Source organism: Neophocaena asiaeorientalis, unplaced genomic scaffold, assembly GCF_003031525.2.
Source record: "Neophocaena asiaeorientalis asiaeorientalis breed wild unplaced genomic scaffold, Neophocaena_asiaeorientalis_V1.1 scaffold88, whole genome shotgun sequence".
In the NCBI taxonomy this organism is placed as follows: domain Eukaryota; kingdom Metazoa; phylum Chordata; class Mammalia; order Artiodactyla; family Phocoenidae; genus Neophocaena; species Neophocaena asiaeorientalis.
In genome coordinates, this window is record NW_020175683.1 from 174,327 (window position 1) to 195,884 (window position 21,558).

At 40.2% G+C, this 21,558-nt stretch overlaps 1 long non-coding RNA gene across 2 annotated transcripts in view; it reads left to right on the forward strand.

Moving 5' to 3' along the window:
- LOC112390914 (uncharacterized) overlaps positions 1-21,558 on the forward strand; it is a 62,537-nt gene that overhangs the window by 38,044 nt on the left and 2,935 nt on the right. The window lies entirely within an intron of this gene.

Here is a 21,558-nt window from a genome sequence, read left to right on the forward strand (position 1 = left end):
ACATACAAACCTTCAAGTTGTGAACTTTCAAAGATACGAATATGCGTTCATGTGTCCAGTCACGTAAGTTGGTGCTATTTGAGGAGGCACTGTTCGTTTTTGAGGCACAGGACCTGAACGTAGAACGGTACACAAAGTTTGCAGCAGCCGTTCAGAATGCAATCCAGTGCTACCATGTCATCTATGATGAGATAAAAAGAGCTACTACCCAGACATCACTGGACCGTTTTCTCAGGCGGGTAGATAGAATTGAATCCAGCAAGGAACCAGAACCTGTGTCATCGACGTCAGGCGTGAGTGAAATTGCAGCTTGCCCTCCGTCTCATGTTGCTGACAATCCTTCAGCTCTACCATCTCCCACGTCTTCTCCCTCCTCCAGTCAATAACTCTTCTTTCCTGTTCGCTCAGTGCCAGCCCCTGTATGCCAGCTGTTGTACTCTACTACTGTACTTTTTAAGGTACTATACTGTAAGATTAAAAATGTTTTCTTTATTTTTTTTTAGGTATTATTCGTGTGGAAAGTATTATAAACCTATTACAGTACAGTACTGTATAGCCGATTGTGTTAGTTGGGTACCTAGGCTAACTTTATTGGACTTACAGACACTCTCTTGGAACAGAACTGGTTCATATGTAGGGGACTTACTGTGTATAAAATATACATTTTACACAGATAGATGGGTTCATACTATATATACTATTTCGTAAACACTTCAAAAATTAACAACTATTTAAAATTTTCTCATTTCATTAAATGTTCTCTATATCATTAAGAAATTTTTAAAAATTATATTAATGAACAGTCAATGCAGTAACTTAGAAAATGTAAAAAACATAAAGAAAAATTTAATCAAGGACTCATAATCCTACCAGCTGAACATAATTACTGTAATGCTTATGTGTGATTCTTCTGGTTTTAAGTATATGTGTATGTACACACACATACATATATGTATATTTTCATGCATTCCATGTACATACATGTGTGTATATGTATGTATATACATCTTGTATATATATGAATACATAAGTATGCATATGTGTATACTCACATATGTTTGTGTGTGTGTGTATACCTACACACATATTTTCATTTGATCAGATTTATATTTTAGAAGGCTTCATTTGGCACAAAATATAGAAAAGATCTGAGGCACACATCTGGAAGAGAAGGCTAATTAAATATTACTGTGATCTTGGTGAGAAATGAGGACTGAAAATAAGATGGTGAAAATGAGATTGGAGAAAAGATAACCACAGATATGTGGGAACACCCTGGTGCTATCAGAGACTAGAATAGCAAACAAGACGGTAGATGACAGCTGTACCAGATGGGTATGGTATTTCCCAAGGTCATCAGGGCACAGTATTCTCTTTTCAGCTAGCTCATCTATATGGGAGAACAACTTTTGAAATACAGATAAAGTCTCTAAATAACATCAGTCAATCAGACATTGAAATTTGCCCCCAATGAATGTTTCTACCCTTTTCAACAGGAATTTTCTTCTTAACTCAACTCACTGTTAAGGAAACAGATTAATTTAAACAGAATCACTCTCTTCAGTAACTTAAATTTCCTTTTACTATCTATTTTTTAAATTCATTTCATTCTCCCCCCATCCATCCTTCTGTAACGGTTAAGTGGAATAAGCATAATTTATGGAGTTTAAAATGCAAATTCACTTTTGTCTCTAACTTTCACTGGGAGTTTTTCTTGTGCCTGTATAAAAACCTATGCAGTCCCATGATTTTTCTGACCATTCAAGTAATAAAATGTTCTGTCGGGGCCTCCAAGTTGCACAATTCTCGGGGGTACCATTTGCATTGTAATCTTTGTAAATGAGTCTCCTGGAGCCCAGCTCTGATAAATTATAATGGGAATGGTGCCGCTGGAGTTTTGCAACATGGCAACATTGAGTCCTAGGGTCACTTGAATATCAAAATCATAGTTTTAATTTAGTATTTAGGTTTTGTGTAATATATTAAAGAACACTTTGCTCTTCCTTCAGTTAAGACTTCTCCTCCCCACCCCACCTTCATCCCAGGGCCTGGCTACAGGCATGCCAGCAGTCTTCCGGGAAGAGTATGCTATAAACCTTCTTGCTCAACTCCTAGGGTTGTACAGTTGGGAGGAGGGTGGAAAGGTGGCCCCTCTGATTGCCCTGGCCCTCAGCCTAACTCTCCACATGCAGCAGTGCCTCATCTTCAGTTGGTCACCCCAGTGCCCCTTGGCTTCTCCCTTGCAGCAGTTTTCCCAAAGTCCCTTTCTCCTAGGTCGTTGTCAACTCTCTCGGTGTCAACCATCCTGTTGGAGAGGATACCTTTTTAAGTGACCCCAGGCAGATATTTATACCACTATTTTTCATCTAGTCCCTGGAATTCCCATACTTTTGACCCATTACTAGAGGAGAGTGCAGTACCTTCCTAGTCACCCACCTATGTCCTGCTGTCATAGGTGGCTTTTGCAGATACAGGTGAGGGTCAGACATTATTACCTTGTGCCCATCAATCAGGACTGGGATTACTGTGAAGCTAGTGAGGCACTCACCTTGAGTGCAGAATTAAAGAGAGTGCCAAAAAACTCAGCAGTCAAGGTAAACAATATTTTAACGAAATATTTTTAAAGTAAATATTAATGCAAAAAAGCATGATGAACAAGATATCAAAACTTTAAATAAAGACAGGATTAGTACAGGAGATGCTTACTGAGTTCTGTGACTGTCTTGAGGTGCATTGCAAACAAGCCTCATCATTGTTCCCCCATAGCACTTCTCTCTTTCCAATGAAGTATTCCTCAAAAAATTTTCTCGGGCTTCCCTGGTGGTGCAGTGGTTGAGAGTCCGCCTGCCGTGCAGTGGTTGAGAGTCCGCCTGCCAATGCAGGGGACACGGGTTCGTGCCCCGGTCCGGGAAGATCCCACATGCCGCGGAGCGGCTGGGCCCGTGAGCCATGGCCGCTGAGCCTGCGCGTCCGGAGCCTGTGCTCTGCAACGGGAGAGGCCGCAACAGTGAGATGCCCTCGTACCGCAAAAAAAAAAAAAAAAAAAAAAAAAAATTCTCAATTGCCATCATTTTTTATATATGTGTTGAAATTTAGTCTCTGTGTTCTAACAGCTCACTTTGAAATGTGTTTTTGTATATTGTTGCATCAGTCAAAATTTCCAGTTTAAATTATAGTTATCCATCTATCCATTCATTTAATGGGCTTTTGTATGAAGGAGAATAAAAACAATCTTCAAATGCTAATGATTAATTCATTTTAAGAGATGATTAAGCTAATGACTGTTAAATGGAAATGTTTACAGTTACAAAGGGAATACCAAATTGATCTGCCTCACCAAGTAGGCCGTGAGATAGATTTGTAAAATTAAAGGGATCTGCAATGCATTCTACTTTCCTGTTAGAAATGTCCCATAAAACATTTTCATGTTACCAACTCCTCTATTCTGCTTATCTGTGTAGAGTTAGCCCTTGTGAGCTGTTTTGAAACAGCTCATTTCATGGTTTCTGATTGCTTTGTCAATGTAAATAGAGATCTTCAGAAGTAGAGTGATGAGCCTGATCTTGTTCAGAGAAAAGTTAAGGGCCCTTCAAGCTAGTGGATTGTCAGTTCCCTTGTAAGGAGTGTTTTTATTACCCTTCAGCTGCCTTAGAGGTAGTTGTTAACAAAGGATTAACTCAAACTTTGTATCAAGGAGTACAGATATGTATGTCATTGTAGGTATTGAGACTTTTTTTTTTGAAATTTATTTTCAAAGTTTTGTTTTTTTAAAGCTGATGGATTAATTTAATCAGTAAACATTTGTTATCTGTTTATTTAGCTTACTTCATACAGAGCAGTTGGCTCCATTGATTTTGAGTGGTCAAAGACAATTCTCTAAAATCAATTCAGTCACCTTCAGCCTATTTGTGTAACCAGGTACAAATTAGTGAGTTTCCTTCTTGAGTCCACTGCAGTGTATTGTTCTGTAAAGTGTCCAGTTGTCTGCTCTAGTTGCCTTGGTCAATTGAATGACCCTGCTCCATAAGCACAGCCTATAGTGCATTTGGCTTAATATATTAAATAAACTAAACTGTAACATGCTGGCCACAGAAACTAGGACTTTATAGAACCATTCTTGCTTGGAAGAGCATAATTGGGGTTTGAATTAATTATAATCCAAAAAGTTGTCTTAGCCCAAGGCGTATGACCTCTGAGACCCCAAATGCCAAAATCTTACTATGTAAAAATGATCCATATAATAAAAAACCAAACACATAAGTTGAATTGAATTTCACACCATGATGTTTTCCTAAAATATACTGTCTAAAGAGTTCTTGCAAATCAGTTCCTGCTGCTATATAAATGGCCATATTTAAATCTAATCACAAAATCCCTCCTGCAGTGAAAGGCTCATGTTCAAAAAATGATTTAGGGCCCAATGACACCAGGGAGTCTGTGGTCCTGTTGCTGCATGTGAGCAGAAGGTCAGTGAAATTGAAGAATGAACACATACTATAAAGTCCACATTTCTAACAGAACATTTTGCAAAGAATAAAATGGGAATTCAAGAAACATGTACGTTTACTTAATATTTTTATTAACATTAGCACTGATATGAAAATACATTTCACATATATAGTACAAACAGTAACCAAATAAATCCCATTTTAGCCCCTTCTAGTTTAAAAAGTAGAGTGGTACTGTAGCAGGCCTATCCCATTAGTGCTCACTATTCCTGAAAAGCACTAATGGCATCTGCTGTAAGCACCTGAGGTGCTTTGCCTTCAGGCTTTCCTCTGGTCACAGAAATATGCTTAGCCCCTGCAAATATGGTATGCTGGAAGTGCCAGAGGATCAAGGCCACCAGGAGCAGCCCTCAACTAATAATGGACGGAGGTGGTAAATAAATATCTAAGCTTCCTTGCCCCTCAGGTAGGATGACCTTGAGATATATTCTATACAGTCTCCAAGAGGTCCCAGGGAAACTGAGCCTTGGTTGTTCATGGTAATAATCTGCTTATTAACTCACCCTTTATAACTTCCTACCTTTCCTTTCCCATCTCACTTCCCTACTCCTTTACCAGTGTTTCCTGGGATAGTCTCCCAAATAAGCTACAGTTGACCCTTGAACAACACAGGGTTAGGGGTGCAGACTCTCTGCACGGTCAAAAATTCACACATATAGCTTATATTGGCACTCCGTATTTGCAGTTCCTCCATATTCGTGGTTCCTCCATATCCCTGGTTCCACATCCACAGATTCAACCAACCTTGGATCATATAGCACTATAATATGTACTGTGGAGGAAGATCCATGTGTAAGTGGACCCACACAGTTCAAACTCATGTTGTTCAAGGGTCAACTGTAATTACACCCAAATTCTTGCATCAGAGTTTGCTCCTGGGGTATTCTAACAATCACCAGTACTGTTGAAGCTCCTCATCTTCACCCCCAATTTCAACTCTGTCTCTCCCCAACCAAGGCTAACTACTACTTCGATTTTCTTTAACGTTGTTTGAACTGACTAAATTTATTTCATACTATTCACATTCTTTTGCGGTTTTTTAAAACTAACCATTATGTTTCTAAGATTCATTCATGAGTTACTTCTGGATTTTTGCCATTATGCCAATGCTACTGTAAATATTTCTGCACATCTCTCCTGGTACACATGTCAAGAGTTTACCTAGGAGCAAAACTGTTTAGTCATAGAATCTGCATTTTCATTTTTTTTTAAAGTCACATTTCCTAGTAAAGACAGTAGATTTAATACAAAAGTCCAATTTTATTTTCTTTCAAAACCCAACTAAAGCTTTTCAAAAATCCATAGAGATGGGGAAAAGAGAAGATGAGACAATATCAATGCAAGTTTTAAATCTGGAAAGTAGATGGTAAGTGGCAAATTACTTGGTAGAACTGAGAAAGCCAAATCTAGGATGGGGTGAAGGGCAGTGGATGGGAATCAGGGAACCAACTTAATTTATACTGCAGAATCTTCAAAAGGCTCCATGATTGGTACCTCTGGAAGATGGGATAAAAGGGGTTAGCTGAAATATAGTGAATTGATTCAATAGATTAGAATATACATATAGATAGAATATACATATTACATATGTTATATCATATGTCCTATATATTGTTTTATTACATATATACTGTATATTATTATAATTAAATTGTTGTCTTAAAACTTTTCTCAAGAAGATATCAGCTTCAGACAGATTTACAATGAATTATAATAAACTTCTAAAGGAAAAATAGTTATTGATGAGGATGTGACCTAAGGGAACTTTTACGTACACTGTTTTAGGGAAGGTAGATTGATATTTCACTTTGAAAAAGTATTCAGTATTATATTTCCCCGTTTTAAAATATACTTTAAAGTTTTTTTTAATCCAGTTTTTGTATGCATATTTTATCCTCCAGCAGCATATTTTTTCTTTGTCTCTTTCATATATTTTCTTATTTATTTGTTTGTTTGTTTGTTTTTATTTTTGTCTGCATTGGGTCTTCATTGCTGCATGCAGCTTTCTCTAGTTGTGGTGAGCGGGGGCTACTCTTCGTTGTGGCGCGCATGCTTCTCATTGCAATGGCTTCTCTTGTTGTGGAACACGGGCTCAGTGGTTGTGGCGCACGGGCTTAGTTGCTCCGCGGCATGTGGGATCTTCCCGGACCAGGGCTCGAATCCGTGTCCCCTGCATTGGCAGGCGGATTCTTAACCACTGCGCCACCAGGGAAGCCCCTCATACATTTTCTGAGATGTTTCTTTATCACTTAACTCTTCTACTAAGTATTTCTTTTCTTGCATCACATTTTTAATTTCCAAGAGCTGGTTTTTTGGTTCTCTGTTTAATTTTTCATGGCACCCTGTTTTTTTCCCCAGAGATACATATATTCTCTTATATCTGAGGATATTAATTATAGATATATTCCTGTTTTGATTTTCGAGGTTTTATACTTCCCACATATATCTAAAATGATTTCATCTATTTGGTTTGCTCTCTATCTTTCATATTAGAGTTTTTTTCTCAAATGTCTCCTTGATTAAATGTTCATTTTTAGAGGCCGGGTGAGCTTGCCAACCGTGAACTCCCTGTAGGGTGACCTGGGTGGGCCATTTTTTGGGAAAAGTGCCATGTAGTTTTCTTTAGGTCTTTCCACATGGGCTGGTCAGCTCCCACAGAGAAGACTCTTCCAAAATCTTGTGTAGGAAGTCAGGGCTTGGGACTTCCCTGGTGGCACAGTGGTTAAGAATCCGCCTGCCAATGCAGGGGACACGTGTTTGAGCCCTGGTCCGGGAAGATCCCACATGCCTCGGAGCAACTAAGCCCGTGCACCACAACTACTGAGCCTGCATTCTAGAGCCCATGAGCCACAATTACTGAGCCCGCGTGCCGCAACTACTGAAGCCCACGCACCTAGAGCCCATGCTCCCAACAAGAGAAGCCACTGCAATGAGAAGCCTGCACACCACAATGAAGAGTAGCCCCTGCTCGCCGCAACTAGAGGAAGCCCGTGCACAGCAACAAAGACCCAACACAGCCAAAAATAAATAAATAAATAAATAAAAAAAAGAAAGTCAGGGCTTGGCTCCTAGTGTTCTAAAACGAGAATTGGGTGGGTCTCTCAATATTTAATAGGCACACATTCAATCAATCTTCCCTTCACGTTTTTTGTATCTCAATTGTGTCTAGTATCCCTCAGTCAAGAGTTCTTCTGTTTACCCTCTCCGTAGAATAATTCTGCTGGCTGTGAGAGGCAATTACTTATGGGTGTCGTATAGAGAAGGTGATTTGGGAATTTATCTGCTTCTTAAAAAGCTTTCAGTCATGCCCTTCTTTCACTGTGGCTGCTGCACTTATCCATTTTCTTTTAAAATTTGGCAAAGAGGGCTTCCCTGGTGGCGCAGTGGTTAAGAGTCCGCCTGCTGATGCAGGGGACACGGGATTGTGCCCCGGTCTGGGAAGATCCCACATGCCACGGAGCAGCTGGGCCCATGAGCCATGGCCGCTGAGCCTGCGCGTCCAGAGCCTGTGCTCCGCAATGGGAGAGGCCACAACAGTGAGAGGCCCGCATACCGCAATCAATCAATCAATCAATCAATCAATCAATCAATAAAAAAAAAAAAAAAATTTGGCAAAGAAATACTAAAAGATTCTCCAGTGGGTCATGGGGATACCAAACATATTCCTTCCTCCTCCTATTGTGTAAGAGCAACACTTCTGATACTCGGGGTCGATTACTCCTGCTAGGATGGTGACTTCTTGCCTTGTCTTGGTCTCTTGGGAAACAGGATTCCTAACTTGCTGAAGCCAGAGTTGAAGGAGTGGGAAGTGATGCCAGAATGGCAACGTCTACTTTTACTCTTTATTTCCCAGCACCGGATATTCTACCTATCGATGACAGAGTCTCATATAATGTTTATTAATAAGTATACTATACCCTGGAGACTGATCCCCACCCTTGCAGTGTATGCATACCTTTGTTTCCTTAGGAGAAATTCATAAAGTGTATTTATTTGGCCAAATGGTCGCAGTAAAATCAGCTTTCATACAGATGAGGGTAAGTGTTCCTACGTCTAGGCCATGACAGAACACACTGGGCTGCCTACAAATGCCCACCACCCCCTTTCCATTCCAAATTGTTTGCTCTGCCTGGTAAGTGCTACCCTGGGTTAGTGCTGTGCAGGAACCCTGCCGTAGGGGACTGGATTCTATCATGGAATTGTCCTGGCATATAGATTATTAAGGGAAGGATATTATTGTAGGTGACAAATACAAACTGAAGTATTAGGTAATAACTTCACTATTCTGTAATAGTTAAACAAATCTCCAATGGGGAATGATAGATATATACCCCAGGAAAAGAGTCTGTTTCTACAAGAAGTTAGTTTGGCCAGCTTGAAAATGGGGAAACAAACTTCACGGGAAACGGTTCTTATGACTTAGGTAATCACAAATGAATGATTAACTGGCCGAAATCTCATTGATGATTATGACTGTATTGTATATCAAGCTTGATCAGGGGAAGTAAGAGAGCACTTAGGGGATTGTGCTGAAATAAGCAGATTGCAGCAAATGCTCTTTGGTTACCGTTGCAATAAACAGCTCATTCACCTCAGCCTTTTTTTTTTCCCTTGCGTAAGAGATTAAAAAAAAAAAAAGATGATGGATTTCTGTTTAACTGGGATGTATGGGAGTGATTTGGAGGAAGGAGGTTTGGATGGAGAAAGAGGAGTAGACAGCACACATTCGGATCATCCATGAGAAGGACTCCCAGCTCAGCTGCCTTTGATCTCCAGTGCCCTCTGAGATAGTAGAAGTGCATAGTGACTCTTCTCTCTGGACAGGGTAATTATGATGTATTTGCAGGCCAAGAAAGATGGCACAGGTGAGATATACACTGTACTCGCCATTGATCTGTGGGCCACAGCTCACACAGGAAGGCCTGAGGTGGCCTCTCAGAGACCAGTGATTAGCCCATTGGGTCACTTCTCCTGTCACAGCACAGTAGTGACAAGAGCAGGGACTTTGAAGCCAGACCTGAGTTCATATTCTAGCTATGTCACTTGCAAGCTGTGTGCCTTTGAGTAGGTAACCTTTCTCTGCCTTGTTTTCATTTCTGAAAACTGGGGACAAAATTATCTACTTAATAAGATTGTTGTAAGGATAAAATGAGTGAATGTATGGAAAGGGCCTGGCACATCGTTGCTGCTCAATAAACGTTCACCTCCTTCCCTCCACTCTGCTAGAAGGCCTTTCTGTAACACCAAGAATTGTCCTCTGGTAATTCTATAGGAAAGGCCTCTTTAGTGTGAAATCATCTGCCAGGTGTGCCCAGGACACAGACTTCACAGCTCTTCAGAGCCCTCTAAGGGGCAGGGCTCAGGCCAGAAAGATACTTCACTTTACCTGCAGCAGGATGGCCCTGAGGACCTCCGCCCTTGCCAAGGTAGAGCTCTCTTTCTCTGCGTAGTTGGGACGGCCCCGTCCTCATCTGGAGTTTACCCTGGGTTTTGAAGAGCCTGTAAACTAGAGCAGCTAGGAAGGCCTAGGGCTGAGCAGGAGACCAGCGCCCCCCCTCAGATTCTGGCTTCTGATGAAAGCACCACTGGCTTCACCTCCTCTCCTAAATCTCCTTTGAAATGCTTGTGTCTCTGATAGACTTGAAACAGACTGCATGCTCAGGGATGCTTTTTTCCCAGGTCTTCTGCCAGGGCCTTCTTCAAAGCTGGACTGATCCCTTGGTTCTGATAATGCACAGTGACTGTCAAGACTTGTGGGGCGGAAGCTGGCAGAAATCTTTGCCCTCCCAAATTGCTCCTGGATATTGATCCAAGCCATCTGGACATATTTAGATGATAAATCAGAAAGAGCACCTTTGCCCTCTTCTCCCAGATCTAGAAATAATGGGGAGAATTATCAGTAAGCAGTATCTGTAAAATATGAAATGTCAGCTCTCCCTTTGCCCATCTCAGCCTATGACATGCCACATCCAATTTGTCTTTGTTCCAACTGTGAGAGGACTTAATTTCATCATCCTGGCCTTTTGCAGTTAAGTGTTCTCCAAAGATGTGATCTATTCTAATCTTTCAAAGTCCTGCTTAAGCAATTGTAGATAATACAGGAGGAGAGGAAACCTTGGAAACCATCATGAATATCCTACTTCTGCCCTGCTGAAACTCAATCCAAACCCCCCATGTTTTGACTTCTCTCTTCCCTACATAGATGGAATATGTTGTGCTTTTGTTAAGATGAAAAATCCAAATAATTAGAGAGTGAACAAAGTTTCAGTGAGTTTGCTGTCTCAGATTTCTCTTGAATAAAACTGTTACTTTAATCATTAAATCATTGCTTAAATGCCTTTGTGTGGCGATATCTTATTTCTCTTTAACCTTGGGATTGTTAGCAGTTAGAAGAAAAGAGCAGTGTCTTAGATCGGTGGTTCTCAGACTTCAGCGTACATCAGAATAAAATGGAGGGCTAATAAAAAACTCAGATTGCTCAGCCTGACCCTCTGTAGGTCAGGCATAGGGCTCAAGAATTTGCATCAACAGGTGATGCTGATGCTGCTGGTCCAGGAACCACACTTTGAAAATTACTGATTTGTATAATAAAAACCTGACCATTTGGAACCTTAGAGAGTGGAATTATTTTATAATGCAAAGTATACCATATTTGATATGGGTTCAAGTGGCAGCTTTGCAAATTATAAAAGGTGAAAAAACTGAGTCTCTCAGACTCAGTTTCATCATCTGAAAATCAGGAATGAAAATAATGCCTGCATCACAGAATTGCTATAAAGGTGAGATAAGTTCATGTATGTGAAAGAGCTTGGTAAATGGCAAAACACAATCTAAGTTTAATTCATCCTAGATATACTTTTAATAGTCAACTTTTATCTTAAGAATGAAAGCTTTTATTTTAACTTCTGGGATTGAAGTCTTTCATTGTTACCATCATAATAACAGTAACAATAATATTGATAGAAGTCTACTAGTCTACTCATTGCACTGTCTGTACTGGGCACTTAACACATTTTCTTTATGTCTTTCAAAAACCTCATAAAATCTACTTTATCATGTAAATTTTTTGCCTATCTAAAAGGAGTATACTGGACAGAATTTAAATTTTTCTTGAGGCCTCAGGGTAGGGCAGCCTCCTTGGGTGTGTGAGGCACCTGTCTATATAAACAATATGACTAAAAATGTATTACATGTGGTACACCCATACCATGGAATATTATTCAGAACTAAAAAGAAATGGGCTAGCAAGCCAAGAATAGACATGGAAGAAACTTAGCTGTATATTACTAAGTGGAAGAAACCAATTTGAAAAGGTTACATAGTATGTGATTCCAGCCATGTGACATTCTGGAAAAGGCAAAACTGTGATGACAGTAAAAAAAAAAAAAAAAACAAAAATCAGTGGTTGCCAGGGGCTGAGGGCTGAGGGAGGGGAGAGGGATGAATAGGTAGGACACACAGGGTTTTTAGGGCAGTGGAACTACTTTGTATGATACCATAGTGATGGATACAAGCAGGGAGTATATGTGAAATCTCTGTATGTTCCTCTCAATTTTGCTGTGAAACTAAAATGCTCTAAAAAAATAGTCTTTAAATTGAAAAAAAAGATAAGTGGTTGTCAGATGTTGGGGGAGATGAATAGGCAGAGGACAGAGGATTTTTAGGGCAGTGAAATTACTGTTTGATACTGCAATGATAGATACTTGTCATTATACATTTGTCCAAACCCATAGAATGTACAACACCAAGAGTGAACCCTAATGTAAACTTTGGACTTTACGTAGCAATGATGTGTCAGTGTTGGTTCATCACCTGTAACAAATGAACCACTCTGGTAAGGGATGTTGATGGTGGGGGAGACTGTGCGTGGGTGGGTATGGGGGTATCTGGGAAGTCTGTACTTTCTGTTCAATTTTGCTGTGAACCCCAAACTGCTCTATTTCCTTTGCGTGTGTGTGCGTGTTTTATTGATGTATAGTTGCTGTACGGTATTATATAAGTTACAGGTGTACGATATAGTGATTCACAATATTCAAAGGTTATACTCCATTTATAGTTATTATAAAATACTGGCTATATTACCCGTGTTGTATATCCTTGTAGCCTATTTTATACCTAATAGTTTGCACCTCTTACTCCCCCATCCCTATAGTGCCTCTCCCCTACTCCCCACTGGTATCCACTAGTTGCTTCTCTTTGAGTCTGCTTCTTTTTTTGTTATATTCACTGGTTTGTTGTATTTTTTAAATTCCACATATAAGTGAGAGCATACAGTATTTGTCTTTGTCTGACATTTCAGTCAGCATAATGCCTTCCAAGTCCATCCATGTTGCTGCAGATGGCAAAATTTCATTCTTTTTTATAGCTGAGTAATATTCCATTGTATATGTGTGTGTGTGTATATATACGCACACCACATCTTCTTTATCCATTCATCCATTGATGGATGCTTAGGTTGCTTCCATATCTTAGCAATTATAAATAATGCTGCTGTGAACATTGGGGTGTGTGTATCTTTTTTTGAATTACTGTTTTTGTGTTTTTTGGATATATACCCAGGAGTGGAATTGCTGGGTCATATGGTGGTTCTATTTTTAGTTTTCTGAGAAACCTTCATGCTGTTTTCACAGTGGCTGCACTAGTTTACATTCCCACCAATAGCATATGAGTGTTCTCTTTTTTCCACATCCTTGCCAACATTTGTTATTTGTTTTCTTTTTGATGAGAGCCATTCTGACAGGTGTGAAGTGATATCTCATTGTGGTTTTGATTTGCATTTCCCTGATGATTAGCAGTGTTGAGCATCTTTTCATGTGTCTGTTGGCCATCTGCATTTCCTCTTTCAAAAAATGTCTGTTTAGGTCTTCTGCCCATTTCTTAATCAGGTTGTTTGTTTTTTTTTGATGTTGAGTTGTATGAGCCATTTATATATGCTGGATATTAATCCCTTATTGATCATATCATTTGCAAATACTTTCTCCCATTTAGTAGGTTGTCTTTTCATTTTGTTAACAGTTTCCTTTGCTGTGCCAAAGCTTTTAAGTTTAATTAGGTCCCATTTGTTTATTTTTGCTTTGATTTCCATTATTCTAGGAGATAGATCAAAAAAAATATTGCTGCGATTTATGTCAAAGAGTGTTCTGCTTATGTTTTCCTCTAGGTGTTTTATAGTATCCAGTCTTACATTTAGGTCTTTAATCCATTTTGAGTTTATTTTTGTGTATGGTGTTAAAGAATATTCTAATTTCACTTTTTTTAACATGTAGCTGTCCAGTTTTCCCAACACCATTTATTGAAGTGACTGTCTTTCTCCCATTGTATAGTCTTGCCTGCTTTGTTGTCGATTAATTGACCATAGGTGCATGGGTTTATTTCTGGGCTTTCTATCCTGTTCCATTGAACTGTATGTTTGTTTTAGTGCCAGTACCACACTGTTTTGATGACTGCAGTCTGAAGTCAGGGAGCCTGATTTCCTCCAGCTCTGTTTTTCTTTCTGAAGATTGCTTTGGCTATTTGGTGTCTTTTGTGTCGCCATACAAATTTTAAGATTTTTTGTTCTAGTTCTGTGAGAAATGCCAATGGTAATTTGATAGGGGATGCATTGAATCTATAGATTGCCTTGGGTAGAATAATCATTTTGACAATATTGATTCTTCCAATCCAAGAACATGGTATATCTTTCCACCTGTTTGTGTCAGATTTGGTTTCTTTCATCAGCATGTTATAGTTTTCTGTGTACAGGTCTTTTGCCTCCTTAGGTAGGTTTATTCCTAGGTATTTTATTCCTTTGGATGCAGTGGTAAATGGGATTGTTTCCTTAATTTCTATTTCTTTTAGTTTGTTGTTAGTATATAGAAATGCAAAATATTTCTGTGTATTAATTTTTTATCCTGCAGCTTTACTGAATTCATTGGTGAGCTCTAGTAGATTTCTGGTGGCGTCTTTAGGATTTTCTATGTGTCGTATCATGTCATCTGCAAACAGTGACAGTTTTACTTCTTCCTTTCCAATTTGGATTTCTTTTATTTCTTTTATTGTATTGCTATAAACTTCCCTCTTAGACTGCTTGTGCTGCGTCCCATAGGTTTTGAATTGTTGTGTTTTCATTTTCATTTGTCTGTTGGTATTTTTTAAAAATTTATTTATTTTATATATTTTATTTTTGACTGTGTTGGTTCTTCATTGCTGTGCGCAGGCTTTCTCTAGTTGCGGTGAGTGGGGGCTACTCTTTGTTGCAGTGCATGGGCTTCTCATCGTGGTGGCTTCTCTTGTTGTGGCTCATGGGCTCTAGAGCACAGCCTCAGTAGTTGTGGCGCAGGGGTTTAGTTGCTCCACAGCATGTGGGATCTTCCCGGACCAGGGCTCAAACCCATGTCCCCTGCATTGGCAGGCGGATTCTTAACCAGTGTGTCACCACGGAAGCCCCCTCTCTTGGTATTTTTAAATTTCCTGTTTGATTTCTTTGATCCATTGCTTGTTTAATGGCATATTGTTTAGCCTCCATGTGTCTGTGGCTGTTTTGCAGTTTTTTTTCTTGTAGTTGATTTCTAGTCTCATAGTGTTGTGATTGGAAAAGATGCTTGATAAGATTTCAGTTTTCTTCAATTTTACCAAGGCTTGTTTTGTTGCCCAGCATGTGATCTATCCTGGAGAATGTTCCATGTGCACTTGGAAAGAGTGTGTATTCTGTTGCTTTTGGATGGAATGCTGTCTATATATCAGTTAAGTTCATTTGGTCTAATGTGTCATTTAAGGACTGTGCTTCCTTACTGATTTTCTGTCTGCATGATCTTTCCTTGATATAAGTGGAGTATTAATGTCCCCTACTATTCTTGTGTTACTGTCAGTTTCTCCTTTATGTCCATTAATATTTGCCTTATATATTTGGGTGCTCCTCTCTTGGGTGCATATGTATTTACAATTGTTGTATCTTCTTCTTGGATTGATCCCTTGATCATGATGTAGTGTCCTTTGTCTCTTGTAGCAGTCTTTATTTTAAAGTCTCTTTTGTCTGATATAAGTATTGCCACTCTGGCTTTCTGTTGATTTCCATTTGCATGGAATACCTTTTCCATTCCCTCACTTTCAGTCTGTGTATGTCTCTAGATCTGAAGTGAGTCTCTTGTAGGCAACATGTATATGGGTCTTGTTTTTGTACCCATTCAGCCACTCTGTGTCTTTTGGTTGGAGTATTTAGTTCATTTACATTTAAGATAATTATCGATATGTAGTCATTATTGCCTTTTTGTTAATTGTTTTAGATTTGTTTTTGTAGGTCTTTTTTTTCCCTTATTTTCCTCTTCTCTAGGGATTTGATGACTATCTTCAGTGTTATTTTGGATTCCTTTTTCTTTTTTGTGTGCATATATAATTATAGATGTTTGGTTTGTGTTTACTGTGAGGTTTTTGTATAGTAATCTCCCTCTCTCTCTCTCTCTCTCTCTCTCTCTCTCTCTATATATATATATATATATATATATACATGATTGTTTTAAGTTGCTGATCTCTTAATTTCAAAGCAAGCTGGCTAAGAACAAAGCAACTAGTGAAAATGAAAGAGGTCTAGAGCCTGAGGCATAGCATGTGTTCTTTTTTTTCATTTTTACATCTTTACTGGAGTATAATTGCTTTACAGTGTTGTGTTAGTTTCTGCTGTATAACAAAGTGAATCAGCTATATGTATACATATATCCCCAGGTTTCAGTTTTTTTTTTTTTAACATCAAATGCATTTTAAAACCCTGCATTTGTATTCTCCTCCCTTCATGATTACTGTTTTTGATATCATATTTTACATCTCATTGTTCTGTATATCCCTTAATTGCTTATTGTGGATATAGATGATTTTACTACTTTTGTCTTAACCTCCCTACTAGCTTTGTGTGTAGATGATTTCCTAGCTTTACTGTGTGTTTGCCTTTACCAGTGAGCTTTCTCATTTTGTAATTTTCTTGTTTCTAGTTGTGGCCTTTTCTTTTTCACCTATAAAATTTCCTTTAATTGGTTGTAGAGCTGGTTTGGTAGTTCTGAACTCTTTTAGCTTTTGCTTGTCTGTAAAGCTTTTGATTTCTTCCTCAAATTTGAAGGAGAACCTTGCTGGGTAGAGTATTCTTGGTTGTAGGTTTTCCCCTGTCATCACTTTAAATATATCATGCCACTCCCTTCTGGTCTGCAGAGTTTCTGCTGAAAAATCAGCTGATAGCCTTATGGGAGTTCCCTTTATGTTATTTGTTGTCTTTTTTTGTCCCTTGCTGCTTTTAATATTCTCTCCTTATCTTTAATTTTTGTCATTTTAGTTATGTTGTGTCTTGCTCTATTCCTCTTCATGTTAATCCTGTATGGGACTCTCTGCGCTTTCTGGTTTTGGGCAACTGTGTCCATTCCCAGATTAGGGAAGTTTTCAGCTATTATGTCTTCTATATTCTCAGCACCTTTCTCTTTCTCTTCTCCTTGGAGTCCTATAATATAGACATCAGTGGGCTTGATGTTGTCCCAGAGGTCTCTTAAATTGTCCTCATTTCTTCATTCTTTTTTCTTTTTTCTGTTCAGTGGCAGTGATTTCCTCTACTCTGTCTTCCAACTTGCTGATGTGTTCCTCTGTATCATTTAGTCTACTGTTGATTCCTTCTAGTGTATTTTTCATTTCTATTATTGTATTCTTCACCTCTGTTTGGTTGTTCTTTATATTTTCTAACTCTTTGTTAAAATTTTCTAACTTCTTGCTCTGTGCATCCATTCTTCTCCCAAGTTCTTTGATCATCTTTACATCTGAACTCTTTCTTGGGTAGGTTGTCTGTCTCCACTTCACTTAGTTCTTCTTCTGGGGTTTTATCTTGTTCGTTCATCTGGAACATAGTCCTCTGCTGCCTCATTTTGTTTAAGTTGCTATTTATATTTTTATGTATGTGGTAGGTTAGTTATGTTTCTCAACCTTGGAGAAGTGGCCTTCTGTAGGAAATGCCCTACACCTCACAACAGCACACTCCCCTCTTGTCACTCAAGCTATATGCTCTAGGGGTTGCCCCTAAGAGGGCTGCGTGGGTCCTTCTGTTTTGATGGGCTGACTATGTGGGTGGTCTTACAGGTTTGGGTGACCCCTAGCCTGGTTGGTTGCCAGGCCCTGTTTCATGTGGATGTTGCTGGCTGCTAGTTCGTGTGGCCTGGTCATGAGGCGGCTGGCTGCAGAACCCTAGGAGGCCCTGGGGCTAGTCCTGGCTCACTGATGGGTGGAGTCTGGGTCCAGAAGACTCCAGGGCTGGTGCCAACTCATTGGTGGATAAAGCCAGGTCCTGGGGTTAGTGCCAGATTACTGGCAGGCAGAGCCAGGTCCTGAAGTTGCTGCAGGGCCCAGAAATCCTGGAGCTGGTGTCAGGTCACTGGGGCAGAGGCGGGAGTGGTGGTGGCAGGGGACACCAGTTCCTGACACAGTTGGGTATGGGGTCTGGGGAAGCTTGTGCTGGCCTGCTAGTGGGCACAGCCAGGGCCTGGCTTGTCCCAGGGTGGGGTCTGGCCTGCTGTGGGTAGGCTGTGTCCACAGGTTGTGTGAGTGTGGTTTTCTTGTGTCTCATGTCTGCCCCCTGATGGTTGAGGCTGGTCTAGAGGCTAATACAGGCTTCCTGGAGGGCATGGTCAGTACCTGCCCACTGGTGGATGGAGCTGGGTCTTGGCCCTCTGATGGGCAGGGCCATGTGTAGGGGAGTGTCAAGAGATGGCTATGGGCTCAGGAAGTCTTTAGGAAGCCTGTCTGCTGATGGGTGGGGCTGTGTTCCTGCCCTGTTAGTTGTTTGACCTGAGGTGTCCAAGCACTGGTGCCCTAAAGGCTGTTGGGTAAGGCCAGGTTTTGGCACTAATGAGCTAGAGGGAGGATCCCAAAATGGCGGCCACCAGCAGGCAGGTCCGTGTGGTAGAAGGAGCTCCCCAGTGTGGCTGCCGCCAATGTCTGTGTCCCCAGGGTGAGCCTCAGCCACCCCTGCCTATCCGGGAGATTCTCCAAGACCAGCAGGTAGGTCTGGCCCTGGATCCTATCAAATTACTGCTTTTACCTTGGGTCCTGGTGTGAGATTTTATGTGTACCTTTTAAGAATGAAGTCTCTATTTCCCCCAGTCCTGTGGGGCTCCTGAAATTAAGCCCCACTGACCTTCAACACCAAATCCTCTGGGGGCTCATTTTTCCAGTGCAGGATCCCTGGGCTGGTGAGCCCAACAGAACTCTCACTCCTGTGGGACAACCTCTGCTGTATAATTATTCTCCAGTTTGTGGGTTGCCCACCTAGGGCTATGGGACTTGGTTATATCATGAGTCCACCCCTCCTACCTGTCTCATTGTGGTCCCTGCTTTATGTCTTCAGCTGTAGAAGATCTTTTTTGGTAGGTGCAGTCTTTTTCATCAGTGATTGTTCTGCAATTAGTTGTTGTGTGTTTTTGTGTGCTTATGAGAGGTGATCTCAGGGTCTTTCTACTCTGCTATCTTGGCCAATCCTCTTCCAACCCAAAACTGCTCTGAAAAATGGTCTATTAAAAGAACACACCAAAAATGTATTACATAATTCGTGAGTCCATATGAGAGTGACTGTGTTAGACAGAATAATGGCCCCCAAGGATGTTCACATCCTAACCCCTGGAACCTGTACTATGCCACTTTGCATGGCTAATGGAGCTTTGCAGATATGATTGTTAAGCATTTTCAAATAGGAAGCTCATCCTGGATTATCTGGGTGGGCCAAATGTAATCATAAGGATCCTTATAAGAGGGAGACAGGAGTGTTAGAGAAGACAATGTGAGGATGGAAGCGGGGGTCAGGGGGAGTGTGTGTTTTTGAAGAGTGTGTGTGTTTGAAGATGTTATGCTGTTGGCTTTGAAGATGGAGAAAGAGGTCATCAACTAAGCAGTGCAGGCAGCCTCTGAAAGCTCAAAAAGGCAAGGAAATGGGCTCTAGATGGAATGTAGCCTTGCTGACACATTTTAGACTTTTGATCGCCTGAATTATAAGATAATAAATCTGTGTTAAGTCAGTACATTTGTGGTAATTTGCTACACCAGCAGTAGGAAACTAATATCATGTTTTTTTCAATGAAAATTTAGGAAATTGAATACAGAAGAGATATGTACATATTTCATTACCATGTAAAAATCAATTCATGTTGATAGTGTTCAATTTCAGGAACCACCTGCTTGTATTCTTTACTGTCACATGTGTTCTTTGTCTCTAACTTCATAACTCCCACTGACAAAAGAAAATAGTGACTGTTATACTCACAATGCTGTGGTCTTTAAAACCAGTTTGTACAAAAATAATGTAGATCTTCTTGCCTCTGCAGTTCCCTAATACCATTTATTTATATTGGTTATATGATTACTCATGACGCTGCCTCATTCATTGTGCTGCCTGTGAATACTCGCTTCCAATGACTCAACGTTTGTTCGTGTGCTTCAGTGCTGATTATCACAGATGCAAGTCTTAAACAGGATAGGCAGGAAAAAAATGTGAACGATAAGTTCTGGTCTTGTGAAATTTACTTTTCAGAATTTTCTAATATAAAATAGAACAACATATCTTCCAACTATGCTTCTCTTGAATTCTTTAGTGAATCCACTGCATTCCTAAAATGGGATCTCTTTCAGTGTTGACTTCACTCCTGCCTTCTATACAGCCACCAGCAGGAAGGAGAGAGGAGGAAGATGTTCTTATTTGCACATTCTCTGTGCTCTCAAAGGGCACAGCTTACAAGCAGACCCAGGAAAGCGCTGATTTACCACATTCATCAGACACAGGAGAGGACATTGATTGAAAAGACCCATTGGTATGAGCAAGTCTCTAAACCCTAACAGGAGGTAGGCATAGCACTCCAAGAAAACCGTGGCGACACTGGCTTGTATGGAGCTTTGTGGAGGTGGTCCTGTAAATAAGTTCCTTTGGAGAGCATGCTGTGGTCAGATGGGTTTACTGACACTCCCTGCCTTGACCCCCACCCCTCTGTAGGCTATACCTTGGGACAGCGCACATACTGAACACACTTACCTAGGATTTTCAACTTGCACTGGATCAGGGTAGAAAGAAACAAATCCCCAGTGTTTACTGTTTTTATTAGATTAATCACACCCGTTTTAGGACTGTGGACTGATGGCTGTCACCCTCCAATCACATATCTGACTGGGTTAAGGGTGGAACAGGAGACCAAGAGTGCCATTTTAGGGGTCTCCCTTCATTTGGAAACACAAGAGTGAGGAGTCAATGATTCCTCCCAACCACCTCTATCAAAGAGTTCTGTTGCCTGAAGTTCTTGGGTATCTGATCGTACAGTCTTGTGGCTTCTGACTTTGTACACTGTGAATTGTTTCCTCATGTATTTTGCAATTATGAATTTTTCTTTAGTGGCATTATTTCTGTGGAAATTTCATGGGCCTATTTGAGGCTGTGTTCTTCCAAAGACATTTTGCCTTTGCTTTTGCCAGTTCAGGGATATTACCTGCCTGAGACTTCTTTTTCTGCTATTTATCAATAACTTGGGTAGTCCTGCATCACACTCAAACCCCAAATCTGTGTTAATATGAGGATGGACTCAATGTTACAATTTTTTTTTTTTTAACCAGAGCTCAGATTAAGACAGGCATGCTTCCTTCAGTTGTCCTGTGTCTCTGAGTGAATTTTCCCCCCTCCCCTTTCTACATGTTGAGAGCACAGCTTTCAGAGTTTTCAGTCTTTCTTGGAGGGCCATTCCCCAAGTGCTTCACTGGATCTCAAGACCATGTTTCCTGGTCTGATTTAAAACCCCTTCATTATATAGATCTGCAAATATTCCCAGGCCTGACATAGTATCAGCTCACATGCTTGCTGATTGGATTTTTAATTTGCTTTATTTTGGCCTGTGGGGATTTCTCTTATTTTCTTAAAAGCTCAAATATACATTTAAAGGACATTAGCTGGAGTATAATATATAAAAATACTGAATCATCATGTTGTACACCTGAAACTAACTGTAATAATACTGTAAATCAACTACACTTCAATATAAAAAAATGACATTTGCTTTATTTTATATAACATTCATAA